General features: G+C 37.4%; 1 protein-coding gene across 2 annotated transcripts in view; it reads right to left on the bottom strand.

The window, feature by feature from the left end:
• The window catches only part of LOC122799937 (CD276 antigen-like), a 200,020-nt gene that overhangs the window by 157,348 nt on the left and 27,527 nt on the right, over window positions 1-15,145 (bottom strand). The window lies entirely within an intron of this gene.

Below are 15,145 nucleotides of genomic sequence, written 5' to 3'. Positions count from 1 at the left end.
TTCACCTCCTAGTGCTGTATGTGGCAGTGATTATGACCATGTTTTTTTTTTGTTGTTTAGATACTGGGTAGGTTTTCCTGGTGGCTCAAATGAAACAACTGTCCACTTCCCACAAAAACATGGCTCCAGTAAGACATTCTGGTACATGCATAGAAGCCTACTGAAGGATACTACAGGTTAATGTACTTTTTATGTTTGAGCTTATTTAAATTCACTTTCGTTATTTATGTCAAATGTTGAATCTGGAGTACACATTGTAGGAAGAAAAAATAAGTACGAATGATGTATTCAGTATGTTGTTGTGCCATGTTTTGTGCATAAGTAGTAGGTTCATAGGATTATACTAGACTAATGACCACCAGAGTCTTTACAAGTCCAAAATCAGGTATAATTTGTAAATATTACCCTGATTCACATTATTCACAGCACAGCCATTATGCCACAGCAGAACTCCGGTCCACTAATGATTGGCAGTAGATTTTTACGTGTTGGCTTGCCGGGCCTAACGCACAACCTTCAACGAAGGAACGCCCATTCACGCATGTCGCCACACAGAAGACGCTCTAACTGAGAATCGAACGGGCAAAGTCTAACTGTGAGGCGACAATGCTACCGCAGCACCACCACCGCAGTATGACGATTATATATATATGTATATATATGCATACACACACACACACATATATATATATATATGTTGTCCTGTTTGACAAGCCTTTTGGTATATTTATTTCTGATGTAAATTGAGACACCTTCAGCTTTAGTCCCTGTCTGTGTAGTAGCTCCTTCAGTGCTGACAAATATTACACCCCCTACCCCTTAGAATGACACCAGAGACTAATCTCTGTTCGCATTGTGGCATCATCTTTGGAGAAGGTAAAATGCTGCTCAGTACTAGGCTCGTACCAGCTTGGGACAGATATTCCAAGAGCTCCCCAATGTCTCTTTTCATATAGTTAGGGATGTATATCTCAGGACATTTACACCCACATGGACTCTGACTCAGTCATACTGGTATTGTGGTCCAATAACCTGAGTTCTTGTCTAATGTGGTATACCCTTGCCCCTGATAAGGAACTGACCATGACTTTCTCCTTACTCAGTCTGGTGAGAGGGACATCAGTGCATCTCACAAAGGAGTCTCCAATGGCTAGAATATTGGATTCTGTGGTGGCTTGCCTTATGGGCTTAGAGGAAGAGGCTCCATGAGATGTACTGTAGGTGTTTTAAAAGTGTGTGTTCATAGTTGGTGAAGGAGTTTGTTGTGTGTATTTCATTTAGGAGGTCTTTGCGGTTTAAGGAGGTTATGTTTAACTGTCTCAGAATATGAGAATTTGTGTTTGCTTTGAACTGTGTGTGATAGGTGCACTGTGTGTGCTACTGACAACTGTATTGACATTAGAAGTGCGCTTTTATGTGAGGGCTTTCCCTCCATTGACATTGTGTAAATACATCTTTCAGATCTCATATCAGTTTGTTTGAAAATTTACTGCAAAACATAGCGATTTCTACATTGCCTCAGTCTGCCCTTATCCACCAAGCTGCTAATGGAGATAGTGGCAAAGGCCATATCCATGGCTACAGACCATTTTTTATTGATCAGACAGTTTTAGACATATTTGTTTTGTTGAGTGTACGGACTTGTAATTGTTAAGTATTTTTAGAGAAAAATTGTAATGAACATTATTTTTTTGTTTTGTAAGAAGTTGGATCCTGAAAAAAGGGATACAGTGGCCCACTCCTTTAATGGGGTAAATAGATGCATATCTGTTAATACAATCTGCGTGTGTATATGTGTCATATCTTGTAACTTTTAGTTTGGAATTATGGACAAAGAAAAAATAATTTGACAAAAACTTCCATATTAGGTACTGTTATTGGTGCTATCAACTCAAAATACTTTCTAAATTTAGGAGGGATGGAACCGAAGTTTGAGAACATATTAGATGAGATCCTCCAAATTCAGGAGAGCTTAGAGATGCTTGTGTGCATGTGTATTGCACCTTTATGGTTTATGCTTGAAAATGGATTACTTTTTGGTTTCCTTAATTTAAATAAAGACGTATATGCATACATAAATACATATACAGACACATAAATAAATTAAATATTTAGTAGCAAGGCTTCAATAACGAGATGGCCGAGGGTCACAAATGGTATTCAGTATCTTCACAGAAACCCAGCTGCGAATCCCCCACCCCCAACTGGCTGTGCTTTTTGTGTTGTAACTAGTGATGATGGTAGATGAAGGCTAAAATGATGTGCCAATAGCTTGATCTATGATCCTGTGAGCTTGTGTTTGTGTTGTATTGGGACCAGTCTGCAAACATTTAAAGACCATCACTTGTGATTGTTCTTTTCTGACATTTAAGGAGATTCTTTGCTAAAGCTCAGGCCTTTGCTTAGACAAATGTGGGTATGAATATGTGAGTAAATGATTTAGGCCTAAACTGGCTGAAAATGTATTATGAACTACAGCTGACCTAAGTAATATATTTTTATTATTTATTTTTATTTTATGTTACTTGGGCAGTACATAACATACATAGACTCCTATTAGCAGTTTTCCATGCTGGTAGAGATAACATCAGAAAAATGAAACTTTGATTATGGTGCATCTTTTCTAAAGAGAAGCTCATTGCTAATCGGTTTCCTTCCTTTTTTCCATATTCCACTATCACAGATTTTGGTTATTATATGCATTCCTGGATTCCAACTGGTTTTTGTTTCACAGCTTTCTAAGGAAAACAATTTCATGCATTTTCAACTCACTATAGTAAACCCTGATATGATCATAAGAACTTAGTTAGCTAATGGCCAAAGAACCTTTTTAAGCCTACCCATTCATGCCCCAATTTTCATAATTATCATTGCCCTAGGACTAGAATGACTTCGGTATATAGGATCATTGGAGGTTAATAGACTATCAACCTAAAGGTCATTTCAAGCCTAGACATTTAGACCATCTATTAGAGAAGTACTTTGCAGGATGTGCAGTACCAAATCCTGCCCTAATCTCGCCCCCAGGCCAACAATTCTATGGAATCTGCTGAATATTCGTTTTTGTCTCGAAATGAATATTGATTAATGCATTCTGTTGGTGCACAGGAGTGGCTTTTTGTATTTATTTGTACGTTTTCTTAGCATTTTTTAGACATATTTACATTTCAATCAGGCTGAGGTAATCTGTTCTGCACAGTATTTACATGTGTTGTAGGACCATCACAAAATCCATGGTGTCGTAAACCACTAAACAGGTTCTTAGTACAGTACAGACTACAACATTTCACTGGCTGAATGTGTTTTAAAAACTTGGTAGCATTGTAAAGAAGTAGGAGGTGCAGGGGGGCTTGCCCACCTGAAAAAACAGACTATATGTAATATTTACTTACTGGTTAACTGTGCATTGGATAGCATTAGTGCCATGCGAATTAGCATGCCTGCCAGTCATCAGGCATTTCCACACCCATTTCCCTGTCAATCACTAAAGACACACCCATATCTGCACAGAACTGAGCACGAGGTACTTCTCTAATAGAATGCCAACATTTCATCCCAATGTAATACCACAGATACTGTAGTCAATACCCAGGGATTGTATTTAGTGATGACTGCCCATGTCAAGGAGGGCTGTGGGCACCATCCCCTGTAAGGATTTATGGAGCCCCATCCAGGTTATTTTTGAACAGTGTCATAGAAGTGCTCTGCTTCATAACACTTGGCAGCCTACTACAAAGACGTGGCAGTTGCTATGAGACAAATTTGTTCCTCCAGCACATCCTATTCATGTCACAGACCATATTTATGCCCCTGCAGCAGGTAGCTCTAGCCCTATTTGATTTGCAGATGTGCAGTAAGTTTATTAGGTGAGGGTTGGAGTTTGCTCTTTATGCCAGGTATAAGTCTCAACTAAGACATCTGTATGATACAGAGTATAGTGACAGGGACTTTGGTCGGTCTGTGTAAGGCAATTGCTGGAGTCCCTTGATCTTCTCCGTTAGAAACCTTTGAGGTTTCTCCAGTTGCTGCAGGTGCTTTGTATGGTACATGCCAACAGAGCCATTATACTCAATTATGGGCCTGAATAGTGACGAGTATAGGGTGGTTATAACCTCTTTTGCTCTAGAGGTGATGCCTTTACTAATCAAGTGTGCTGTACAGAAAGCCTTCCTTACTACAGCAGACATATGGTGGTCAAAGTTAAGGTTGCAATCTACTTGTGATCCCAGATCCCTTACCACTTCATTGGTAAGTAGAGTATTGCTGTTAATTTGATAGTGTGTGTGATGATATGAGGTAGTGCCATCTGTCAGGGAGAGAAGGGCAAATTATGTGTAATATATGCCAGCATAATTAGCTGGAGTTTTGTAAATAATGTTATGTCATTTGACTTTTACACTGATCTGTGCAGATGTTTGTGTTAAAATGTATCAGTAAAGTTGCTTGTGTTAAAAATGCATCAACAGTGGGTCTGGCTGGACAGAGAGGAGATATACATGAATTCTAGACAGTCTTACGTTTAACTAGTCTAGTCCAGTTGGCTTTGAAATTGTTTTATACCTTTCAGGTGCTGCATCAGATCTTAACAAAGCTCTGGGTGTTTCTTGTATCAGAGTGCATCTATATTATGTTGTCGAAAACTGAAATGTTCGACAACATAATAAATCAAAGGCAAAAACAGAGAGGGCTCACCACGGCCGATAAAAAACTCTTAATACTGCAGTACAAGTAAGCGCTTTCACGTTCTCTCAGCGCTTCATCAGACTTCAAAACAGTTACATTCAGAAAACCTTCTCTTTAAATACACTCACCAATAAAAATAACCAATCACTTAAAAAATAATATATATATATATATATATATATATATATATATATATATATATATATAAAACATGTATATATTATATAAACTCTATTCATTCCATAATAAATATATATAACAGACTTTTCTAAGTATATATAGACAAATCTATTAAAACCCTTCAATAAAAATATATAATAATGTACAATTTCATAAGATTAGTGCTTATAGGGGCGTGCTGCTAGAAAAAGTTTTAAAGTAACCTTCTCATTAAGTCCTCGTCCCTTGTGTGCCTGTAATCTAATAATCCATCCGTTTTCACATTCTTCTGTCTAATTTTTTTTATATTCCCCAATCTATTTGTTCTTTTCACTAACTGCAGTACACTAAACTTAAGTGTGATGTTCCTACACTTAATATATGCCTAGCTAGGGCATTGTGATCATCCTCCTTGTTGATGGCATATACATGTTCCCTCACACGTTCCCTGAGACTTCTATTAGTCTTTCCTACATAGAAACAAAATCATACCTGGCAAACAGCCAGGTATACTAAGTCTCTCGACCTACAATCAGCATAGAAATCAAAGTTAAAAGCCTTTCCTGTGTCTGGATGAGTAAAAACACTATTTCCAGACATATATGTACATCGATGGCAGCCTCTACAAGGGAGTGTACCCTTCCTATTAGATGAAATAATATTGTTACCATTGCTCTCATAACAAAGTAACCTTTTTCAAAGATTTCATATTCCTAAAGGCAAAACTAGGATTATTACCCACTATATCAGAAATGCTGTCATCCGTGGTGAGAATACTCCAGTTCTTATTTATTATATCCTTGATCTTCATGTTCTTAAGGGATAGTGATCCTATTTACACCAATTTGATGTCCTCTACTACCCTCAGTGACTTCATAGCCTTGATGTCATATGGCTTGCCCTTCCCTCTTCTCATGGAATGGCTAGTACAATGGATATTTTCTACTTCTTTCTTACTGTAACCTCTTGCTAAGAGATTGCCAGCTAACATCTCTTGTTTACAGTTGAAAGTCTCATCTTCTGTGGCGAGACGAGAAATTCTCAAGGTCTGGCTCGCCACAATATTACCATAGACATGTTTGTGGGTGCATGCGGTTACAGTGTAGAATACTACTTCTCCAACAAGATTTCCTATCTATTTCTGACTGTATCACTCCATCTTTCTTTAGCACTTGCACATCTAGAAATTCAATCATATTGTCTGAACTTTTATGTTCAAAGCTCAGAAAATTAGTTGTCCCATTTATGTATTCAATGAATTCAGTTAGTTCATTCATAGTCCCATCCCATATAAAAAAGCACATCATCCACAAAACGCTTGTAGAATTTTATGTTTTTACCATAGATTGTATTGGCTGTGACATAGGTGTTCTCCCAATAAGCCAACACAAGGTTGGCATATGAGTTGGCACAAGGGGTGCCCACTGCAACCCCTTTTCTTTGTAAATAATAGGCATCATTATACATGAATACATTGTTGCTTAGTACCAAATCAAGTAGCGTAAGAATTTGAATAACCAGATCCCTTGATATTCCTCTCTCAATAAAGTACAGCCTTACATACTCCATTCCCTGCATCATTAGGAATTGTAGTAAACAAGGATACAACATCTAGAGTCACTAACAGCTCTTCATTAGTTCCATCATGTGAAGAAAGATATGCACCACGGCTCTCTAAAAACTGTTGTGTGTCCTTAAGTATAGTTGTTGTATTATCAACAACTGGTCTAAGGTGCTGCTCTATAAAGATGGAGGCCGGCTCCATAAATCAAATGCTGTTGTTGGATATATGTCATCATCAGCGCCAATGCTTCGGAGGGTAGAGGTGAGTGTAATGGAGGAGAGGGCTTTTCTGGTGCATTGGACTCAGCATCAAAAGTATTAGGGACAGAGGCACTGAATAAGGAGTATCCTCGTATATCCAATGACAGCATTTTGATAAATGCGACGCCTGGAGACCAACTTATCTGGAATACAACAGTTTCTTTCCCTTTACCGATTCGACAAATGGACAGACCGAGTTGGTTGCCACAGGGGAATACAAGAAAGCGGAAAACATCGGAGGGCAGGTACGAGTTTCAGAGGAAAGTTTTGAAACCGACTACCAGGACTTAGTAGTTAATTTATCTAAATATACTTTAACTAATAGTGAAATATCTTTATTAAATCGTAGTCTTTCATTAATACCTTCCAAATCTGTTGACATTACTGATGTCTTACTGGACATTTCACTAGAAATGTAAGTTTAAAAATGTTATTTGGTAACAATGGTGCTGAAGTTGGGAAGGTATTTAGAAAACTCTCCACCTATATATCTCCAACTCATCCTGTAGTATGTATGTAGTTATCTGAATGTGTTAATCAATGTAATCTATTCATTACATAGTAAACTCAGATATTGTCTATGTGCATCATGTGGAGAGACAAGTCTTGTCTAAATTGTTTGGAGGTGGGTATGCTGTTTTATATAATAAGTGTGAAACTATACAGAATTACACTCGGCTGTGGAACTCACAGACATAAGGGAAGGTTGGATAAGAGGTTAGTGCTGACTTTTTTTTTTATTAAATTACTACTTTTGTAAGAATTTAACTTTTTGTGGTTGGTAACAGTGGGATTATAAATGACTGTCATGATTTTCTATAGGCGACTTGAATGTTGGAGTAAGTTTTGTAGATAGCCGGCCTTAGGCACAGGCCAACTAGGTGGCAGCCTAGGGCGCTGCACTAGTAGGGGCACTTTTCTAATATTTATTTAGTGTAGGTAGACCAGCATGGGGGCACTGGGGGGTGTGGTGGTGGGGAGCTGTGCAGCCCTTTTGCCTAGGGCACCAGTTGACCTAAGGCCACTCCTGGTGGCGATATCCTACTGTTTAAGCCGTTCTGCAGAGTCTGTGCAAGTCATCTGGAGAGGGAGTCAGCTTTGTAGGAGATGGCTGCTCGAGGAATTAATGGAAATTGTTTACACTTCAAACTTGGACATTACAGGTAAGTGAACATTTTTAAGTATGGGAGATTCTGATTTAAACTGTGCGCTTGTTGATGGCATCTCTTGTGCTTGGTTTCATTACTGGAGAAATTTAAGTGAACAGTATGTATCTAACATACTTGTTTCCATGTTGCATGGTTTATAAAGTCCAAATCTTTGTATTACAGGTTTAATTTTTTTACAGGTTGCTAGTTTTCCTGCACTCTGAGTGTGCAGTAATTTCAGTGTGTGTTTGTGATAATGGTGGAGTGTTACTTACATTGCTAAATGGCTATTTTTTTCACCGATTGTTTGGGAGTCTGGTTTTCTAGGAGGTTTACCGTGTTCTATTTGCTTGGAGCTGCAGGATTTTAGCTCAGCTGAGAAGATGTGGTCATTATTGAAGGGGTGAAATTGAAGTGCATTAACCCACCAGATGTGCAGTAGAAAGCCCCGTCCAAACCCCACCTGTGACCATTTTGACTGCACCTCCCACCGTTCGATTGAAAGATGGCACCAAAACACTAGGTAATATAGACCAACAAACAGATTAGCAAAATTATAAAGAAAATACAGAAAACATACATATATACGCATAGCAGTAATTATATGCTTATTGCAAAATACTTGTGTACAGTTTGATTGTTAAAGGGGTGTGTTTATATTATGAATTTTGTATCTGTTTTGGCAGAACTTCCAACTACAGTATGTTGTAAGTTAGCAGCCACCCTCCCCCGAAAGCAATGATCGTGATTTTTAACAATGTATTTTTTGGTTTTGTGTCGAGTTACCTGTTTACACATTTGATGTTGGTTGGCAGGTTGCGTAGAGTTTTCCCGTGACTTAATGAGTAGTGGTAATATGGGAGTCTGGTGACAGTAGCTTCCAGAAGCATGCATCCCATCTAGTTGATTTTTTTTTTTTTAAGACATGCTAGTAAAATATGACCAGAAGTAGGGTCTCCCACTTTTCTCCAACAGATGTATGATGTACAGACTGTTAAATCACTTGAATAACCCTAAATACAGAAAACATTATACCTATAAACGTATAACAGTAATTATATGTAATGTGAAAACGTGTATAACCTTTCTGCTACATGACACGGATTTACCATTACATTAGCACTGCGTGTCAATCACGGCACATTGCAGTTGCTAATCTCCGCCCTCCCGCATGTCAATCACAGCGGGCACGTCCATTCCTGCACGAACTCGGTGGTGGGTTAATACACTTCAATTTCGCCGTTGAAGGTTTTAATGTGTTTTATTTAGTTATTTCTTTTACAATATTTATTCTGTTTTCCTTTTGTGGATAGTGACAATAATTTTAGAATTAGTTTTGTTGAGGGGTTGTGAAATAGGAGTTGTCACTTCATCTCCTGGTGCTGTATGTGGCAGTGATTATGGCCATGTTCTATTGCTCAGATACTGGGTAGGTTTTCCTGCTGGCTGTACTGAAACAACGGTCCACTTCCCATAAGAATGTGGCTCCAGTGAGACATTCTGGTGCATGTTTACAAGCATGCTGAAGGATGCTACAGGTTAGTGTACATTTTTTACATATGAGATTTAAAATCTCTCATTATTCATGTCAAATCTTGAATTTGGAGTATATGTTGTGGGAAGAATAAGCATGAATGATGCATTCAGTGTACTGCTGTGTCATGTTTTGTGCATAACATGTAGGTTTATACTAGACTAATAACCACCACAGTCTATACAAGTCGGTTTATACTAGACTAATAACCACCACAGTCTATACAAGTCCAAAATCGGGTATTAAACATTACCCTAATTCATGCTAGTAGGAAAACAGGATTTTCAACAACATGGATTTCCTAAAGACTAAGATGTATGAAAATTGAATGTCTGACTGTGATCTTCAGTGATTTACCAGAAAATCAAAACATTTTATAAGGAGAAATATAATATAACATGAAGTAAAATCAGGCATAGTTGAGCAGTATAAAGTAATTAATACCAGTAGTATTGCTTTCATATTTTTTCAGTCTGATGATTTTTGTTGTGGTATGGATGGCCAGTTATTTCCACAGATTTCCTTATCTGGGTGCAATTCTTGGTTTTCATTTGCATAGTTGTTGCAATCACAACTTGTAATATTATATTATATTAGTGGGGTGTAGGCAGAGGAAACATTTGTAAGGACAAGGTCAAGCATGATATTTGTTTACTACTGGGAGGGTGTCCATTTTTATTGGTGGCCCAGGGAGAAAAGTTTTACAGTACTTCAAACACTTTTTGAAAACAATTTCAAATGCCTCAAAAATAAAACAAAACAGCTACAGTTTAAATAATTATACCAAACCGGACACAATGTGACAAAATTAGGTAAAACAAAGACAACTTATAAAACAATAATTTGGCTCTATATTCTGTCCTCGAAAAGGCGGTTCAGCAAACGGCATTTACATCGAAAATGCCATTCAGCAAACTGTTCATAATGAGATCACATTACAGTGAAGATCAGAATATCTGCCCTTTTCTCACTGCAGTGCGATCTCAGAGTTGGTATATATGATTAGCGGGGGGGGGTAGCACAGCCCCCCCACAAGAGCAGGTTCGCTGACTGGCATTTTCGATGTAAATGACATTCGCTGAACTGCATTTTCGAGGACATAATATAGACCCCAATAATATAATTATTACAGAAATTTTAGACAGTTTTTAGAAGTTAAAGTTAAACTGGTGTAATACATACAGGAATTGCAATATGAAGATATGTATCTAGATAAAGTTAGGAAGTAAACAAAAATAGGGAGTAAGGAGGTGCAAGTTATGACTAGGAACTTGTTCATATTTAGGAATATCGTTATCATGAGGTCGAGCAAAAACAGAGACAGATTTTGGCTAAGAACTATTTCACAATGGTTTTGAAGGACTGGAGGGAGGGTGTTGACCTGATGGATATAGATAAGGAGTTCCATGCCTTACCAACATGGTACAAATATAGATCATGCCCTGCAGATTTGATAGGGTTGTGGACAGAAAGGGTTTTCCTCACTGAATCATAATGGAGTACGAACATAGTTGTATAGAATGGTATTTACTGATAGTCAAGCAGATGATAGCTAGCTAATGTTGTCGGTGGGAAGAAGCTCTGTATGCTAGTTGAAGGGTTAGTTCTAACCAATTTATGTTTTCAGTGCTATACAGCAGTGGGTTCTGAAAGGAGCATTTGCTGCAAATTTAGCCACTTTATTATAGCATTGCTCAAATTGTGCTCTATGTCCTTCGTGGAAGTTACTAAGAATGGGTACTCAAACTAGTGAGGGGAGGTGCTAAGTAGTGGCGAGTATCACTTTAGTTGTGTTGGTGATAAAGATTTTGATCTCTATTGCATTCCAAGTTTTTGGTGAATTTTTTATGCATTTTTGTATGTGCATATGAAATGTAAGATTATAGGTTCGGAGGTAAGGTTAAGTACTAGGCTAGCTGCTCTTGCAGGCCACTTTATCTAGCTAATTTCCTTTTTTTTTTTTTTTTTTTTTAAATAACCTATCCAACTTGGTTGCAGATTAGCCTTACCTGTCCTATGGTTGAACATGACCTGTCCTATGGTTGAACATGACATATTACCCATAATGAGAATAACTGGGATCATCCACAAAGTACGGAAGGTCACACCAATAGAAAAGGCACAAGCAGAGTCAGGGACCACAATATTATGCTGTAGCACAAGTAAAAGCCATTTATTCCTTACGGGTTAAAATCGCACAATAACTGCTTTTGTCTCTGTTAATTCAAAGACTTCTTCAGTTCTTCAGATAAAAATGGTTTATTGTCTATTTTGGTTATCAGTAATGTCATCAGTACTACGCTCCTAATTAGTACAACAAGCCTACCAACACACTCAGTACATTACATATGCATGACAGAATTAAAGCTAAATCACAGTTCTCATTTATAAATATAGCAAAATTATGAAATAAATTATAGCAAATAATCACTATATATACAGGAATCACGACAAAATAAATACCATAAAAAGTATTAAAGCCCATAAAAACCTTAAAATCTATATAAAATTCATCTGATACATTAAAATGCATCTGTCTAAAGCTTTCGACTTTAAGAAACAGGACTGTGAAAAATGCATTATTAAGACCTGGCCACCGTATGGCATTTGTTCTCAATTGCCATAAGGCCTCATGTTTTTCTAACATAAGTGACTAGGGACCACCTCTTTTATCAGGGATAAGGACCTCAATAATAGCCAATTTAAAATTATGGTCCACAAATTCTAAACAATGCTTTACCAATGCATTTTTTATATTTTTACTGCTTATGTCCCAGAGATGTTCATATATGTGATTCTTGAACTTCCTCTCCGTCCTTCCAACATAAAAACAGGGACATTTTGAGCAAAATGCACAATACACTTTTTTTCAGTATTACATGAACACTTCTGATTTAACTTTACAATTGTATTATTAATATTGAAACTAGAGCCTTCCTTAACATATGGACAATAGTTACAACTTCCACACTTACTCAAAGACCAACTAAAACATCCCTTTGGGGTGGTTTCCAGAATAGTTTTTAGGCATTTTCCCTTTCTATAAACAACACTGGGGTTTTTATCCCACAGATTCTCCAATATCCTTACTATTAACCATTACCAACCAGTTCTTGGAGAGTATATCAGCAATATTCCTACTGGAACTATTAAAAGTTGTCACAAATGCAGTATTAAAATTTTGTGTCTTAGATTCAACACAATACAGATTGTTAGGACTAACTTCATTGGGAAAGGTGGGAATTCCTGTGTTTTCAGTATTAATATTCATGTCAGTATCAAATTGGTTTAATATAGGTAAAAAACGTTCCCTTTCTCGCTTGTTTATTACTTCCAGCATAACCTCATTTACTAAATTAGATAGGTAACCCCTGCAAATAAAACATGCCTTTCAACTTATCACATTCATCCAAGAAGCTGGTGTAACCATGCATGCAGCCCTTACAAACTGCCCTTTAACCACAGCTCCTAAAAAATTTCTGATTTGAGTACTTTCTGTTCCCTGTCTTTCATTAATTTGATATCCAAATACGAAATTTCATTAGCACCAATAGTAAGGGTAAACTTCAAAAAGATTGTCGAGCTATTCACATAATCTAAGAACTCATAAATCATTTTGGGGGCCCTGTCCAAAAAATAAAAATGCCATCCAAAAACCACATGCAACACAAAATGAGAAATAAGAGGATTTTAACAGAAATTTGTTTTCCCATTGAAGCATTACGACATTAGAGTAAAGGCCCCCACCTGCTGAACCCATAGACACACCCTCCAATTGTAGATAAAACTCATTATTAAATAAAATAAAATTGCTGTACAACACAGTCTCAATTAATTGTTCATTAACCTTGCTGTGGGCTATTCCCTTTTCCACAAAATAGTCACAAAACCATACCTAACTTGTGTGGTATGACTGTATATAGAACTTTGATGTCGATGGTTATAAATACTCCTGTGTTGGTATAATCAAGACCATTTATTCTTTTCAAAAACTCCCATGAGTCTCTACATAAGTGGGTCTCACCTTCCAATACCTCTTTCAATTTGCAGATCTAAGTATTTAGCAACAGGTTGTGTAATAGATCTTCGACCATCCACAATGGGTCTCATGGGGGGGGGGGGGGGTCATTAAGGTCTTTATGGATTTTAGGCAGGCCAAAAATGGTGAGCGTCCTTGGGTGGGTATGTAATTCAATTCATTGATGGTAATACCGCCTTCAATGCACCTTTAATCCTCCTGTAAGCTCCATTTAATTCATTTAAAGAAACTTTTTTATATGTTTTGCCATCCAATATCCTTTTCATTTTTGCATTGTACAAATTGACATCTATAAATCACCACACCTCCACCTTTATCTGGTTTCATGATTCTCACCCCACCATTAGACTTCAATTTCTGTAATCAATTTCTGTAAATAATCATACTCCTCTTTGGACATATTGTATGTTTTATTTTTAAACTTTCTACCATCCAAATTCAGAAAATCTAGCTCACATAGGTTTTCGAACAACTGTAAGGATGGATGAAGTGGGGGATTGTAGGTGCTAGATATGTACAATGGATTTCTAGTATATTCCACATTATGGATACTCAAATTAAAACCATCTCCGGCCTTGTGTGCTGTATCTCGGGCAGTCTCTCATATTCCCTCTGGATCATACCCTAGATAATTTGAGTGTAGCCATGCCTAGAATAATTCATTTATGAGCTGCATCTGCCCATTTGTAGTCCATGGAGAACTTCTGGGGTAAATTGTTTTCCCATCCATACATCTAAGTTGCACTCGAAAAAGGACAGGGATGAAATTTGTTTTATGTGGATGGGGAGTCTGTACCACAGCAGCATCCTCGGAAATATACCTGTCCCAATGTTGCAGACAAGGTTTAGACACCTAGGCAAAGTATTTCTGATGCAATACGACTTACTGATGTGCAGTAAATCCATTAGTAATAGGTCAGAGCATGCCTTCTATGACAGGCAAAGGTCACATCTTTGGAGTATTTAGGATACCAAGTATAGTGGCAGGGATTTCAGTTGATCTATGTAGGACCTGTTGTTTAGGCCTTGTATCCTTTTAGTAGGGTATCTTTGTGGGATCTCCAGTTCTTGCATGTGCCTAAACAGATACATGCCAAAGGGGGGTATTATAGGCAATGATTGGCCCAATGAAATCTCAGTAAAGGGGGGGGTGTCAATGACATCCCTAGATCTAGACCCAATCCCTTTGTTTATAATCTGTGAAATATAGAAGGACTTTCTTACAACACCAGACACATATTGGTCAAAAGTTAATTCACTGTCCAGATAAGTGCTCAAATCTGGAACAACTGGGTCAAGTCTTAGATACATATTGTTAGTGTGGTAGTTCCCAGGCATAGATGACTTCCCAAAAGATACAGTAATGCATTTTTTTGGTATTTAGTTTTAGACCATGATTTTGAGTTTTTTGGGTCATCAATAAATTACTTATTTTGTACATTTTTTATATTTATCTGCATTATCTAAGTTTTTCTGCCCATGATGATAGTTGCAGTCTATAATTTAAGACAGTACACAATAGATCTTGATCCCTTTTGATACTGTGCATTGCTTTTGTCATATCTTTCTGAATATCTGTCTTGATCTGTTCCCTCTGCTGTACTCTATTAACAGTAACACTTCTTGTCTTAAATGCTTTACAGTTTTCTCTATTCAGTACTTACATGATGGCATTTGATTTATTCCCTTCCTTTCCCTTACTGCCCTGTGTTTTTGTGGTAAGACTATCTGTTATTTGGCTGCAAGTTAGCCTATTTC

This window comes from Protopterus annectens, chromosome 4.part0 (assembly GCF_019279795.1).
Source record: "Protopterus annectens isolate FY-2018-M chromosome 4.part0, PAN1.0, whole genome shotgun sequence".
Lineage (NCBI taxonomy): Eukaryota > Metazoa > Chordata > Ceratodontiformes > Protopteridae > Protopterus > Protopterus annectens.
The sequence above is the reverse complement of the archived record's forward strand: the minus strand, read 5'-3'. Positions and strand labels throughout refer to the sequence as shown.